At 43.4% G+C, this 12,007-nt stretch overlaps 1 protein-coding gene across 4 annotated transcripts in view; it reads left to right on the top strand.

Moving 5' to 3' along the window:
* Positions 1-12,007, top strand: part of LDB2 (LIM domain binding 2) — a 403,146-nt gene that overhangs the window by 343,390 nt on the left and 47,749 nt on the right. The window lies entirely within an intron of this gene.

The following is a 12,007-nucleotide window of genomic DNA, read 5'->3' as shown; positions in this document are numbered from 1 at the left end:
CCTGTGTGATAGATAACTCAGGCTGTACCAGGGAGCGGGATCTAAGGTGCCGCTGGTTTTCACCAGAGTCCGCCGCAAGGCGGGATGGAGTTGCTGTGGCAGGCGGCACCCAGGTCGCTACTCCTGGCATGGCTCGACCACACAGGCGGCTGAGGATATTCGAGGAACAGATGGGATAAGGCAACTTGTGGTCATGATAGCAGAAGGTCAGGGATGGCGGCACAGAAGCATAGTCAGGAATGTAGCAAGTGGTCAGTAGGCAGGCAGCAAAGGAGCAAGGTCAGGTCACAGAGCAGGAGTATGATACATGGCAAGGCAACTCTCAGGAACGCTTTCTCTCAGGCACTAGGGCAATAAAGATCCGGCAGGGAAGTGTGGGAGGTGGAGGAATTTATCAATGAGCCACAGGTGTAACTTCACTAATGGGTGCGCTGGCCCTTTAAATCTTAAAGCTCCAGCATGTGTGGGTGCCCTAGGGGACGGGGACACGCGCGCCGGAGCAGAGAGGCAGAGGCGGGGGCAGGAAAAGCACCAGGTGAGTGACGGGCTTGGATGTGCATGCGGGCGTGTCCCGAGATGCGAATCTTAGCCCCACCCGCAGAAGGTAACAGGACCATATGCTCACGGCCAGCGTGTGCGGCCGAAGCGCATAACGTAACATGTATGGCAGAAGATAGTATGCACAATGGAAAAAAACTGACACGTTTCAGACTATTCTGCCCTTATTCATGGCCTTACTACTTTCCTAAAGTAAAATGTATAAAAACCTAGCCATAAGACCACATCCACTTTTATGGGCCACATGATCTGTAAACATATAATATACAAAAATTATACAATATTAAAAACAAGCAATACAGTTGTGACGTTGCAGAAATCGGAAAAAAAAACTATACAAAATCAATAATGTAGAATGAGGTCAGTCCTGTAATTTGAACCATGGGGATAAAATAGTATTTTATAAAAAGTTCCAAAATGTTTACCTATTGAGAAGGGTAAAGCACCAATCTCCTCCCCTTCTTGGGGAAATAACCCTCCAAGATTTAGGTGGAGAATTTCTTTAAAGTGTACCTGTCATTAACAAAAACTTATACCCTTACATGCATATTTGTTATATACTTTGGTAAAAAAAAAATGTGTATCTTCATGTCCCTACATCTATTGTCTGTGTGTCTTTCTGAGGAGTCCAAATACAGAAAGTGTGGGTGGACAAGCAGGGCTCTTTACACTGAGGACAAGCAGGGCTCTATACACTGAGGACAAGCAGGGCTCTGTGCAGTGAGGACAAGCAGGGATCTATACACTAAGGACAAGCAGGGCTCTGTACACTGAGGACAAGCAGGGCTCTGTACACTGAGGACAAGCAGGGCTCTGTGCACTGAGGACAAGCAGGGTTTTGTACACTGAGGACAAGCAGGGCTCTGTGCAGTGAGGACAAGCAGGGATCTGTACACTGAGGACAAGCAGGGCTCTGTACACTGAGGACAAGCAGGGCTCTGTACACTGAGGACAAGTAGGGCTCTGTGCACTGAGTACAAGCAGGGTTATGTACACTGAGAACAAGCAGGGCTCTTTACACTGAGGACAAGCAGGGCTCTGTGCACTGAGGCAAGCAGGGCTCTGTGCAGTGAGGAAAAGCAGGGCTCTGTACACTGAAGACAAGCAGGGCTCTGTACACTAAGAACAAGCAGGGCTCTGTGCACTGAGGACAAGCAGGGCTCTGTACACTGAGGACAAGCAGGGCTCTGTACACTGAGGACAAGCAGGGCTCTGTACACTGAGGACAAGCAGGGCTCTGTGCACTGAGGACAAGCAGGGCTCTGTGCACTGAGGACAAGCAGGGCTCTGTATACTGAGGACAAGCAGGGCTCTGTACACTGAGGACAAGCAGGGCTCTGTATACTGAGGACAAGCAGGGCTCTGTACACTGTGGACAAGCTGGGCTCTGTGTACTGAGGACAAGCATGGCTCTGTACACTGAGGACAAGCAGGGATCTGTACACTGAGGACAAGCATGGCTCTGTACACTGAGGACAAGCAGGGCTCTATACACTGAGGACAAGCAGGGCTCTGTGCAGTGAGGCTCTGTGACACACTCCCCTGGCTCACACAGCAGGATGATTGACAAGCCAAGAGCCTGAAAAGATTGTTTAACCAATGAATATTACAAATATACATATAATAGTATCATCTTCCTTTTAAAAAAAAAGCTTTTGTTAACGACAGGTACACTTTAACAGAGATCATTTAGGCATAGAGGGCAGGGGGCAAGGGTATTGTATGTAAGAGACACTTTAGGAGTTTCGGATCTCTGTGAACACTAGTCTCATCTGGCAGCTGTGAACATTCTCTTTATTTACTGTGCATGCAGAGGACTCATTCATTTTTGATAATTCGCTAATTGTGATGCCATTTGCCTCTCACTGCGTGCAGAATGATTCGCTCATTGATGTTTCATCTCAGTGTGTCAGCTGGATGTCTCAATTAATAAATCTGATTAATTTACAGTCATTTAAGACATCTGCCATGGTTCCTAAAAAAATGTCTTACTACCATTGGAAACAATTACTTAAAACTTTAACTTCAATTTGTCTTCATTGCATTATGATGACAGTATTCTAATTCACTGTAACCACACGTTGTCTGTCATACAGCTCCTGTCTACTCATCCCCATGGCAAACAAGTGTGTGAGATGCAATCCCAGAACATGAAAACTTTGTGATCCTTACTCGTCTCCTCCTGGGCGGAAACTGGCACTTAAAGGAAAACTGTCAGCCTGTTCACCCACACTAAGCCCAATACACTGGGGTTATAGTGTGGATGAACAGGAGTCAGACGATGGGTCACTTACTAAAATCCGTTCTGTAGGTTCGGAGATATGTCCTCTATAAGATCCTGTTCTTTATTCCCTGAATTGTGCACAGGAGGAACGGCCCTGCCGGCTCAATTTACATATGCATGTTCTGTGTCTCCACGTCCTAGTGACTCCCGTCGCTGGTCACGTGAGTGCTCAGTCAGCGCATACGCACTATGTTAAAAGCAGAGCGCTCATGAGCACCGCTCCGTAAATGTACATCCTGGTGAACTGGGCTCTTCCCACTGTCTCCTCTCTGAGAAAGTGCCTCCGCATCAGGACGTACATTTACGTCCATTGTTGTTAAGGGGTTAAAGTTATTTAATTCAGGGGTAGTCAGTTGGGTGCTCTACTCTTCAATGCGTTCAGAGGCATCACCTCCATCACTAGTTCTGTTCAATGAGAACACATGATTACCCAAGTAGGGTTGATACTGGATATATAATCATGATGATAATAGGTAGGGTAACAAATGGCAATAGGGTAATAATGGGTTTAAGGTAATAAATGTTTTTTAACTTCTATGGCCAGCACTCCACTCCACCCATTCGGCCCAGGCATTTTTAATAAGCAGGAGACTGCATAACAGCTTCTTCCTAGCATTCTCCCAGCTCTCTGGTAGGGAGCACATTGTAAGTGTAAGGATTCCTCCTTGGGGATTAGCTCTGGGATCGTTCTGGTCACTTGCCACGGGACACGTTTCCTCAATAACCATACAGCATACAAGTCTGGCACCTCGCCAGCTTTATTTACACACGTTGCAGGTAAAACAAAACATAACTCAGGAACAAACCAAAGTCCTAGACCGTCTGGTCACTGACTACACATGTAAGCATGCCCTGACTACTAACTGGTGAGCTACCCTCAGCCAGCATAAAACATGTGCCCCTGCAACCTGTTTTACTCACAGTTCACACTGTCTCTTTGGCCACTCACAGCTTCAGCTGTGTGCTTCCTCAACAGGGCCCGAGTGTCTCCCCTACAGCGACATGCTGTTTCCCAGGGGGAGCCCAGACTATTCTGTTTCCTTTCCTTATATCAAGACTTCCCACATTTCTGCTGGCCTCATTGATTAGGCACCTGATGAGCATCTCTGCTAGCTCAGCTAGGATAAAGGACTGGGAAAAACACCCTTTCATTGCCCTCAAACCTGTCTCAATGCCACATACGTGCTCACACTGGTGTGATTCTCTGTGGCGGCCGTTGTTTCTGTGATGCTTTGTCTGAGGGGTGCTGCGACCCAAAACCAGGGGCTTGGTCGGGCAGCAGTGGAGCTTCCTCGCCATTGGGTTGTTCCCCCTGTGGGCATGGTGTCTCGGAGGCAGTGGTCACTGTCCGGCGCTATGCAATTGTTAGGTTAGGGACCCACTCTGACTAGGTGGCCTTGACGTGGTGAGTGGGCTTGTACTTTTTGATCAAAATGTATACTAACAACCTGTTAGTTTTTTAAATTATGCTGAGAAGCAAGTAGATCAAAATACAAATGGTGGATGTGCAGCTATGTTTCTCTATTTGTGTTGTAGATGTTGACCTGTACTATTGTCCAAATGGGAGTTGCAGTTTTGCAACAGCTGGAAGCACACGGGTTGCGAAACACTGAGTTAAGTAACAAACGCTCAGTGTTTCGCAACCAATGTGCCTCCAGCTATTGCATTACTACAACTTCCAGCATGTTTGGTCTGTCAGTGCATGCTGTGAGTTGTAGTTTTGCAATAGCTGGAGGTTACAGGGTCCATTCACACGGGTGGATTTACAGCAAGTTTTCTGCTGCAAGTTTGAGATGCGGACAATTTTCCGCCGCAGCTCAAATTCCCAGCTCAAACTCATTGTAAACCCAACCGTGTGAATGTACCCTAAAAACACTACACTACACTACACCTACATAAAATAAAAAGTAAAACACTACATATACACATACCCCTAACGATTTTTACCGCTTGTGAAAATTTAAAGTATGGGGCAACACCAGCATGTTAGCGTAAATTTATTTATTTTTTTACACTGACATGCTGCCCCAACTTTACCTTTTCATAAGGTGTAAAAAGAGAAAAAGCCCACCAAAATTTGTAACGCAATTTCTCCCGAGTACGGAGATACCCCAAATGTGGCCCTAAACTGTTTGCTTGAAATGCGATAGGGCTCCAAAGCGAGAGACCGCCATGCGCATTTGAGGTCTAAATTGGGGATTTGAATCCGCCACAAAAATATCCCACGGCAGTGTTTCCCAAATAGGGAGCCTCCAGCTGTTGAAAAACAACAACTCCCAGTATTGCCGGACAGCCACTGACTGTCCAGGCATGCTTTGAGTTTTGCAACAGCTGGAGACACCCTGTTTGGGAAACATTGCCGAGGGAAATTTTTGTGGCGGATTCAATTTTTTTTATAATTTTTACACTAACATGCTGGTGTTGCCCCATACTTTTAATTTTCACAAGCGGTAAAAGGAAAATAAAGAACCCCAAAATTTGTAATGCAATTTTTCCTGAATACGGAAATACCCCATATGTGGGCGTAAAATGTTCTGCGGATGCACAACAAGGCTCAGGAGTGAGAGCACACTATGTACATTTGAGGTCTAAATTGGTGATTTGCACAGGGGTGGCTGATCGTTACAGCGGTTCTGACATAACGGCAAAACAATAAATACCGAGATGTGACCACATTTTGGAAACTACACCCCTCACGGAATGTAACAAGGGGTATAGTGAGCCTTAACACCTCATAGGTGTTTGACAAATTTTGGTTAAAGTTGGATGTGAAAATGAAAAAAAAAATGTTTTCACTAAAATGCTGGTGTTACCCTACATTTTCATTTTCACAAGGGAGAAAAGGAAAAAAATTGTAGCCCAATTTCTTCTGAGTAAGAACATACCCCATATGTGGATGTAAAGTACTCTGCGGGCAAACTGCAATGCTCAGAAGAGAAGGAGCGACATTGGGATTTTGGAGAGAGAATGTGTCCTAAATTGAAGGCCATGTGTGTTTACAGAGCACCCATAGTGCCAGAACAGTGGACCCCCCCCCCCCCACACACATGTGACCCCATTTTGGAAACTACACTCCTCACATAATGTAATAAGGGGTACAGTGAGCATTTACACCCCACAGGTGTCTGACAGATTTTTGGAACAGTGGTCCGTGAAAATGAAAAATTTTATTTTTCATTTGCACAGCCCACTGTTCCAAAGATCTGCCAGTGGGGTGAAAATGTTTACTGAACCCCTTATTAAATTCTGTGAGGGGTGTAGTTTCCAAAATGGGGTTATATGTGGGGGGGGGGGTCCACTGTTCTGGCACCATCGGGGGCTTTGTAAACGCACATTGCCCTGACTTCTATTCCAACCAAATTCTCTCACCAAACGCTCAATGGCGCTCCTTCTCTTCTGAACATAGTAGTTCGCCCGCAGAGTACTTTACATCCACATATGGGGTATTTCCATACTCATAAGAAATGGGGTTACACATTTTGGGAGGCTTTTTCTCCAATTACCCCTTGTGAAAATGAAAAATTTGGGGTAACATCAGCATTATAGTGAAAAAAATCAAATTTGTCAAACACCTGTGGGGTGTTAAGGCTCACTGGACCCCTTGTTACGTTCGTTGAGGGGTGTAGTTTCCAAAAAGTATACCATGTTGTTTTTTTTTTGTTTTTTTTTGCTTTTCTGGCACCATAGGGGATTCCTAAATATGACATGCCCCCCAAAAACCATTTCAGAAAAACATACTTTCCAAAATACCATTGTCGCTCCTTCCATTCTGATCCTTGTAGTGCACCCACAGAGCACTTGACATCCACCTGTGAGGTATTTTCTTACTAGAGAGAAATTGGGTTACAAATTTTTACCCCTTGTAAAATTTCAAAAACTGGGTCTACAAGAACATGAGAGTGTAAAAAATGAAGATTTTTAATTTTCTCCTTCATTTTGCTGCTATTCCTATGAAACACCTAAAGGGTTAACACACTTTTCTGAATGTCATTTTGAATACTTTCGGGGGTGCAGTGTTTATAATGGGGTCATTTATGGGGTATTTCTAATATGAAGACCCCTCAAATCCACTTCAAAACTGAAAAATTACGATTTCGAAAATTTTGTGAAAAATTGGAAAATTGCTGCTGAACTTTGAAGCCCTCTGATGTCTTCCAAAAGTAAAAACATGTCAACTTTATGATGCAAATATAAAGTAGACATATTGTATATGTGAATAAATATATAATTTTTTTGGAATTTCCTTTTTCCTTACAAGCACAGAGTTTAAAATTTAGAAAAATGCAAAATTTCAAAATTTTCATGAAATTTGGGGATTTTTCACCAAGAAAGGATGCAAGTAACGACGAAAGGTTACCACTGTGTTAAAGTAGAATGTGTCACGGAAAAAAAATCTCGGAATCAGAATAAATGGTAAAAGCATCCCAGAGTTATTAATGCATAAATTGATAGTGGTCAGAATTTAAAAAAAGGGCTGCGCCCTTAAGGTGAAAAAGGGCTCAGTCCTTAAAGGGGTACTCCGCCCCTAGACATCTTATCCCCTATCCAAAGGATAGGGGATAAGATGTCAGATCGCCGCGGTCCCGCTGCTGGGGACTCCTGTGATCCCCGCTGCGGCACCGCGCTATCATTACTGCGCAGAGCGAGTTCGCTCTGCACGTAATGATGGGCAGTACAGGGGCCGGAGCATCGTTACGTCATGGCTCCGCCCCTTGTGACGTCACGGCCCACCCCTTTCAATGCAAGTCTATGGGAGGGGGCGTGGCGGTCGTCACTCCCCCTCCCATAGACTTGCATTAAGGGGACGGGCCGTGATGTCATGAGGGGCGGAGCCATGACGTCACACTGCTCTGTCCCCCGTATCGCCCGTCATTACGCACAGAGCGAACTCGCTCTGTGCTGTAATGATAGCGCGGTGCCGCAGCGGGGATCCCGGGGGGTCCCCAGCAGCGGGAACGCGGCGATCTGACATCTTATCCCCTATCCTTTGGATAGGGGATAAGATGTCTAGGGGCAGAGTACCCCTTTAAGGGGTTAAATTATGTCACTATCCTGTAGTAAAGTTTATTATATACACAGTATGGCCGGGGGATCTATAGAGGTGGGCACATGGGTAATAACAGTTCATATACCGTAAATGTGGTCACCCCTTTATCGTCCTGATTCGTGGGTTCCTAAGGTCAGGCATTAGAAACTGATGGACTATCCTAAAGATAGCCCATCAGTGTCATACAGTGTCATTTTAGTGCATGTTCTATGACATTATGGCTTATGTTAGTTTACAATGTCCGTGGTAGTTGTATGGTGGCACAAGTATGATTTTTACATAAAAGTCCCAGGAGTGCCTATCTTCGATTGCATTACCAATTCAGCATGTGACCATTCTGATGCCAAGTTCTCTTTAATGGGTCTAACTGGATCACTATGTCATTGTTCAGTTCTGATAGTTATGTACAAATATGTTCATGTTATGACTAGTATGTCATGCTATGCATAAAAAAATAAAAGGCTACCACAAGCGCTCACCATATCTTGAAGGATAACCCTTATGTAGTCAGTGAAAAGAAGATGATGCATACTATGGAGTATATAGAAGATTGCTGGATAAAAAAAAGATGGGAAGACAGACAGACATATCTGAGATAGGAATAAGATGAAAAGTAAAATATATTAGCTATGGCATACATATATCCCACACAGTCCATTAAATAATAATAACTTAATTGTAGCAAAGTCTACTGAGTGAAGATGATTCATTCCATTAAGTACTATTATGAGGATAAGCCATATAAACCTGACTAACTATAACATCTTTCATAATGCATTGCTAATGTTATACCTACTTGTCCGTCATCATTAAATATTAATCACTTTCCATATTAACAGCAAATGCAAGGTATTCTGAATATGTCATCCCTATGTGTAAGGACTAGAGTAACAAAGTGATGGAGAGGGGTAGGTTACTAGATAGCCGGAGCTAACTACCATATGGAAGTCTTTTGAAGATTCTTATTAATGGTTGTTGTCAAAAGTCCTCAATGCATGTATAAATTTAGCAGTAAGATGTAAGAAAAGACAGAAATAATCACCAAAATAACAGGTCATATACCGTAAATTAGTGAAGTGGCTTCTTAAAGACAGAACATAGAATAAAAGTTTAACCTTAGAAGATCAACAGCAAACAAATCGGTGTTGAAATGAGGTTACTTGGCCCAACAAAGAAGGTGATTCTGAGGGCTACCCTCCATCTATACATGCCAACAGTCCAGATTTTGGTGAGACAGTTCCATATACTGGACTGAAAGACAAGGTTTATGCAAAGCAGAGCTTTAAGGGGGTGTCTGACAATGAAGCATATCTGATAAATGAACTTATATTGATTACTTTTCTGCCTTTCTTGGTCTTTCATGCTTTCCTTCTGCTTTTGATGCAAACTGTCTGCCCTGTTGTTTTTAGCCTAACTTCCTGTCTAGTGTACATCCTATTACAGATTCCTGCTCCCATGTACAGGACACTCTAGCCAGAAATTTAGCCAACTCTATCTCCCTCCCAGTACACCGTCTTAACTATAACCCCTCCCACATAGTAGGAAGGAGATATAGTTGGCCGAGTTCCCAGCTAGAGTGTCCTGTACACAGAAACAGAAAGTCTGTTACAGGATATAAATCAGACAGGAATGTGGGCTAAAGACAACAGAGCCGTTTGCTTCGAAAGCAGGAGTAAAAGAGTAAAAATAGTAAAATAACCTTATTTACCAATATATTAAATTTTTTAGCCAGTTGACAATAGGTTACTTCCTTTGGCAACCCCTTTAAATTTCTCAATTTTGGCAAGTAAAATGTTGGCATTCAGCTATGCAGAACAAGTGCATATCTGTCTACTTTTAATGTAATTTATAATTTATTTCTCCCATAAGAAATAGATCTTGTGGGACATTAATAGCGCCAAAATGGGGTTGTCTTTTCCAAACCTTTGGAAATTATTACTATTTCTGTTGAGTCTAGGCCCAGTGGAGGAATATATGGTACTCTGGTGGCCCAACCCAAAACTGAAATAAACCAACATGACACATAGGGGAGATAAAAATAAAAAAATTAATCTGTCTATTTCTTAGATAGACTAGAGAGTCTGAGGATTCACCACACTTGTTTAGGCTTATTGAAAATCTGGTACATTTTTACACCATCTAGTCAAGGTGTGCATTATCGCCATAGTTGACTTACTTTCACACCAAAAATGTGCCCCAAGATTTTATGCATTTTTCGAACATGTGAGCCACACTTCTTTCATGAGACCATGTCCAGATCCATAAAAGGGGTACACCACCCCTAGATATCTTATCCCCTATCCAAAGGTTAGAGGATAAGATTTCTGATCGAGGGGGTCCCGCCACTGGGGACCCCCACAATATAGCACGCAGCACCCACCTGTTACTGCTCTGGAAGCGCTGGAGGGTCTGGCTCATGCTTCTGGTTGAGAGCCAGACCCTCCAGCGCTTCCAGAGCAGTAACAGGTGGGTGCTGCATGCTATTTTGCGGGGGTCCCCAGCGGCAGGACCCCCGCAATCAGAAATCTTATCCCCTATCCTTTGGATAGGGGATAAGATGTCTAGTGGTGGAGTACCCCTTTAAGCCGTGCCCCTTTGTGGAATGAAGGGCAGCAGTTTCAAAAAAGTGTGTAAAACACAGTTAAAATGTTTGTGTATCAATTGCACCTGATTTATGGCATAGGCAGTTTTATTTATATCTTTATTTATATATTTTTTGCATAATTTAAAATAGTAGCAACAAAGTAATATAAACATATATTACAGTTCTGTTAATCCAGCACCCAATAATTTTGATATACTTCCAGGATGGAAATTGTTTCATTGGCCATTTAATGGATACTGATCCACAAAAGGTGGTCAAAAACACAATACATCACAAGGTGACGTTACGCATCTATACAGGGTACCAACTTTTTATATGGTCTCGTGCAGGAGGCCTAACACTTCACATGTCCTAACAAATTATATGGAAAAGTTGATGTTTGAGAACGATTTTTAATAATATCTCAAGGGGGTGAGGGGGTGACATCAATAATGTCGGCCGCTGTTATATTGTTTGCAATTAAGTTTAAGCCAACAGTAAAAGCCACCGATAAAAGAAATGAACCCCACATCTCATGTTTGTGGATGATGAGAAACACTTCTGGTTAATGAGGCAAAACTCCCACCTGTAATGTATTTAATTAGAGATATTTCTAAAGGTGGAATCTGATCTTCAGAAAAACTAGAAAACACATGAAGAGGAAAATCAAACCATATAGCAGGAAATAGATTTTATTCCCCGGAGTTATATTTTCTGCCGTTCTGAATGACCCAGCAACACTGAGATACCTATGTGGATTGCAGCCTACGTGGTGGATATGTACAACCCATAATTTTGTTCTGCGGGAATCTAACATTTTGCTGATAAACATGTAGTTTTCACATGAGGTTTTCCTGAGACCCAACATTTCCCATTTCAGCTTTAACAAAATAGTTTGCTTCTGCCCCAGCCCTCCCCTCACCTGCATAGTTTACAAAAAAAAATTACATAGATTAAATGGTACATGTCATTAAAACTTATTTTTTTATATGGTGTTGTACATATTATATTATAAAAAAAACTCTGTAATATACTTTATTGCAAAAAATGTGTATTTATGTTTTATTTCACATTAGATCCCACCGCATTCCGTGTCTCCCCATGCTGGGGTTTTGGTCTTCTGTCGGCCTGGCTGGAGACCAAACTCAGGAAATGCAGGCAGGACCTGATCTCAGCATTGCACTTGCTTCTGTTACTCATGCAGGGGAGAGTGAGTGCTGTGTGCAGCAGCGCGGCAGGTCTCCTCCGATCTCCCTCCTCTCTGTATTACACATACAGAGAGGAGGGGATGAAGAAGCAGCTTGCCATGATTGCCTACCTCTTCTATGCTGCACTCTTGTGTGCGAGCGCAGCATAGAAGAGAGAGGGCAGAAGTTCTCCTGGCAGGGCTTCAGATGAGGTCACACCTGCCGGGGAACGCCCCCCTCTGCACTGCGGAGCTCTCACACACAGTGAGCAGAAGATAAAGGCCAAAATGAAGGTGAAAAAATTGATTATAAAAAAAAAATAAAGGTGGGAGGGGGGAATCATTAGG

Source organism: Hyla sarda, chromosome 1 (assembly GCF_029499605.1).
Source record: "Hyla sarda isolate aHylSar1 chromosome 1, aHylSar1.hap1, whole genome shotgun sequence".
Classification (NCBI taxonomy): Eukaryota; Metazoa; Chordata; class Amphibia; order Anura; family Hylidae; genus Hyla; species Hyla sarda.
The sequence above is the reverse complement of the archived record's forward strand: the minus strand, read 5'-3'. Positions and strand labels throughout refer to the sequence as shown.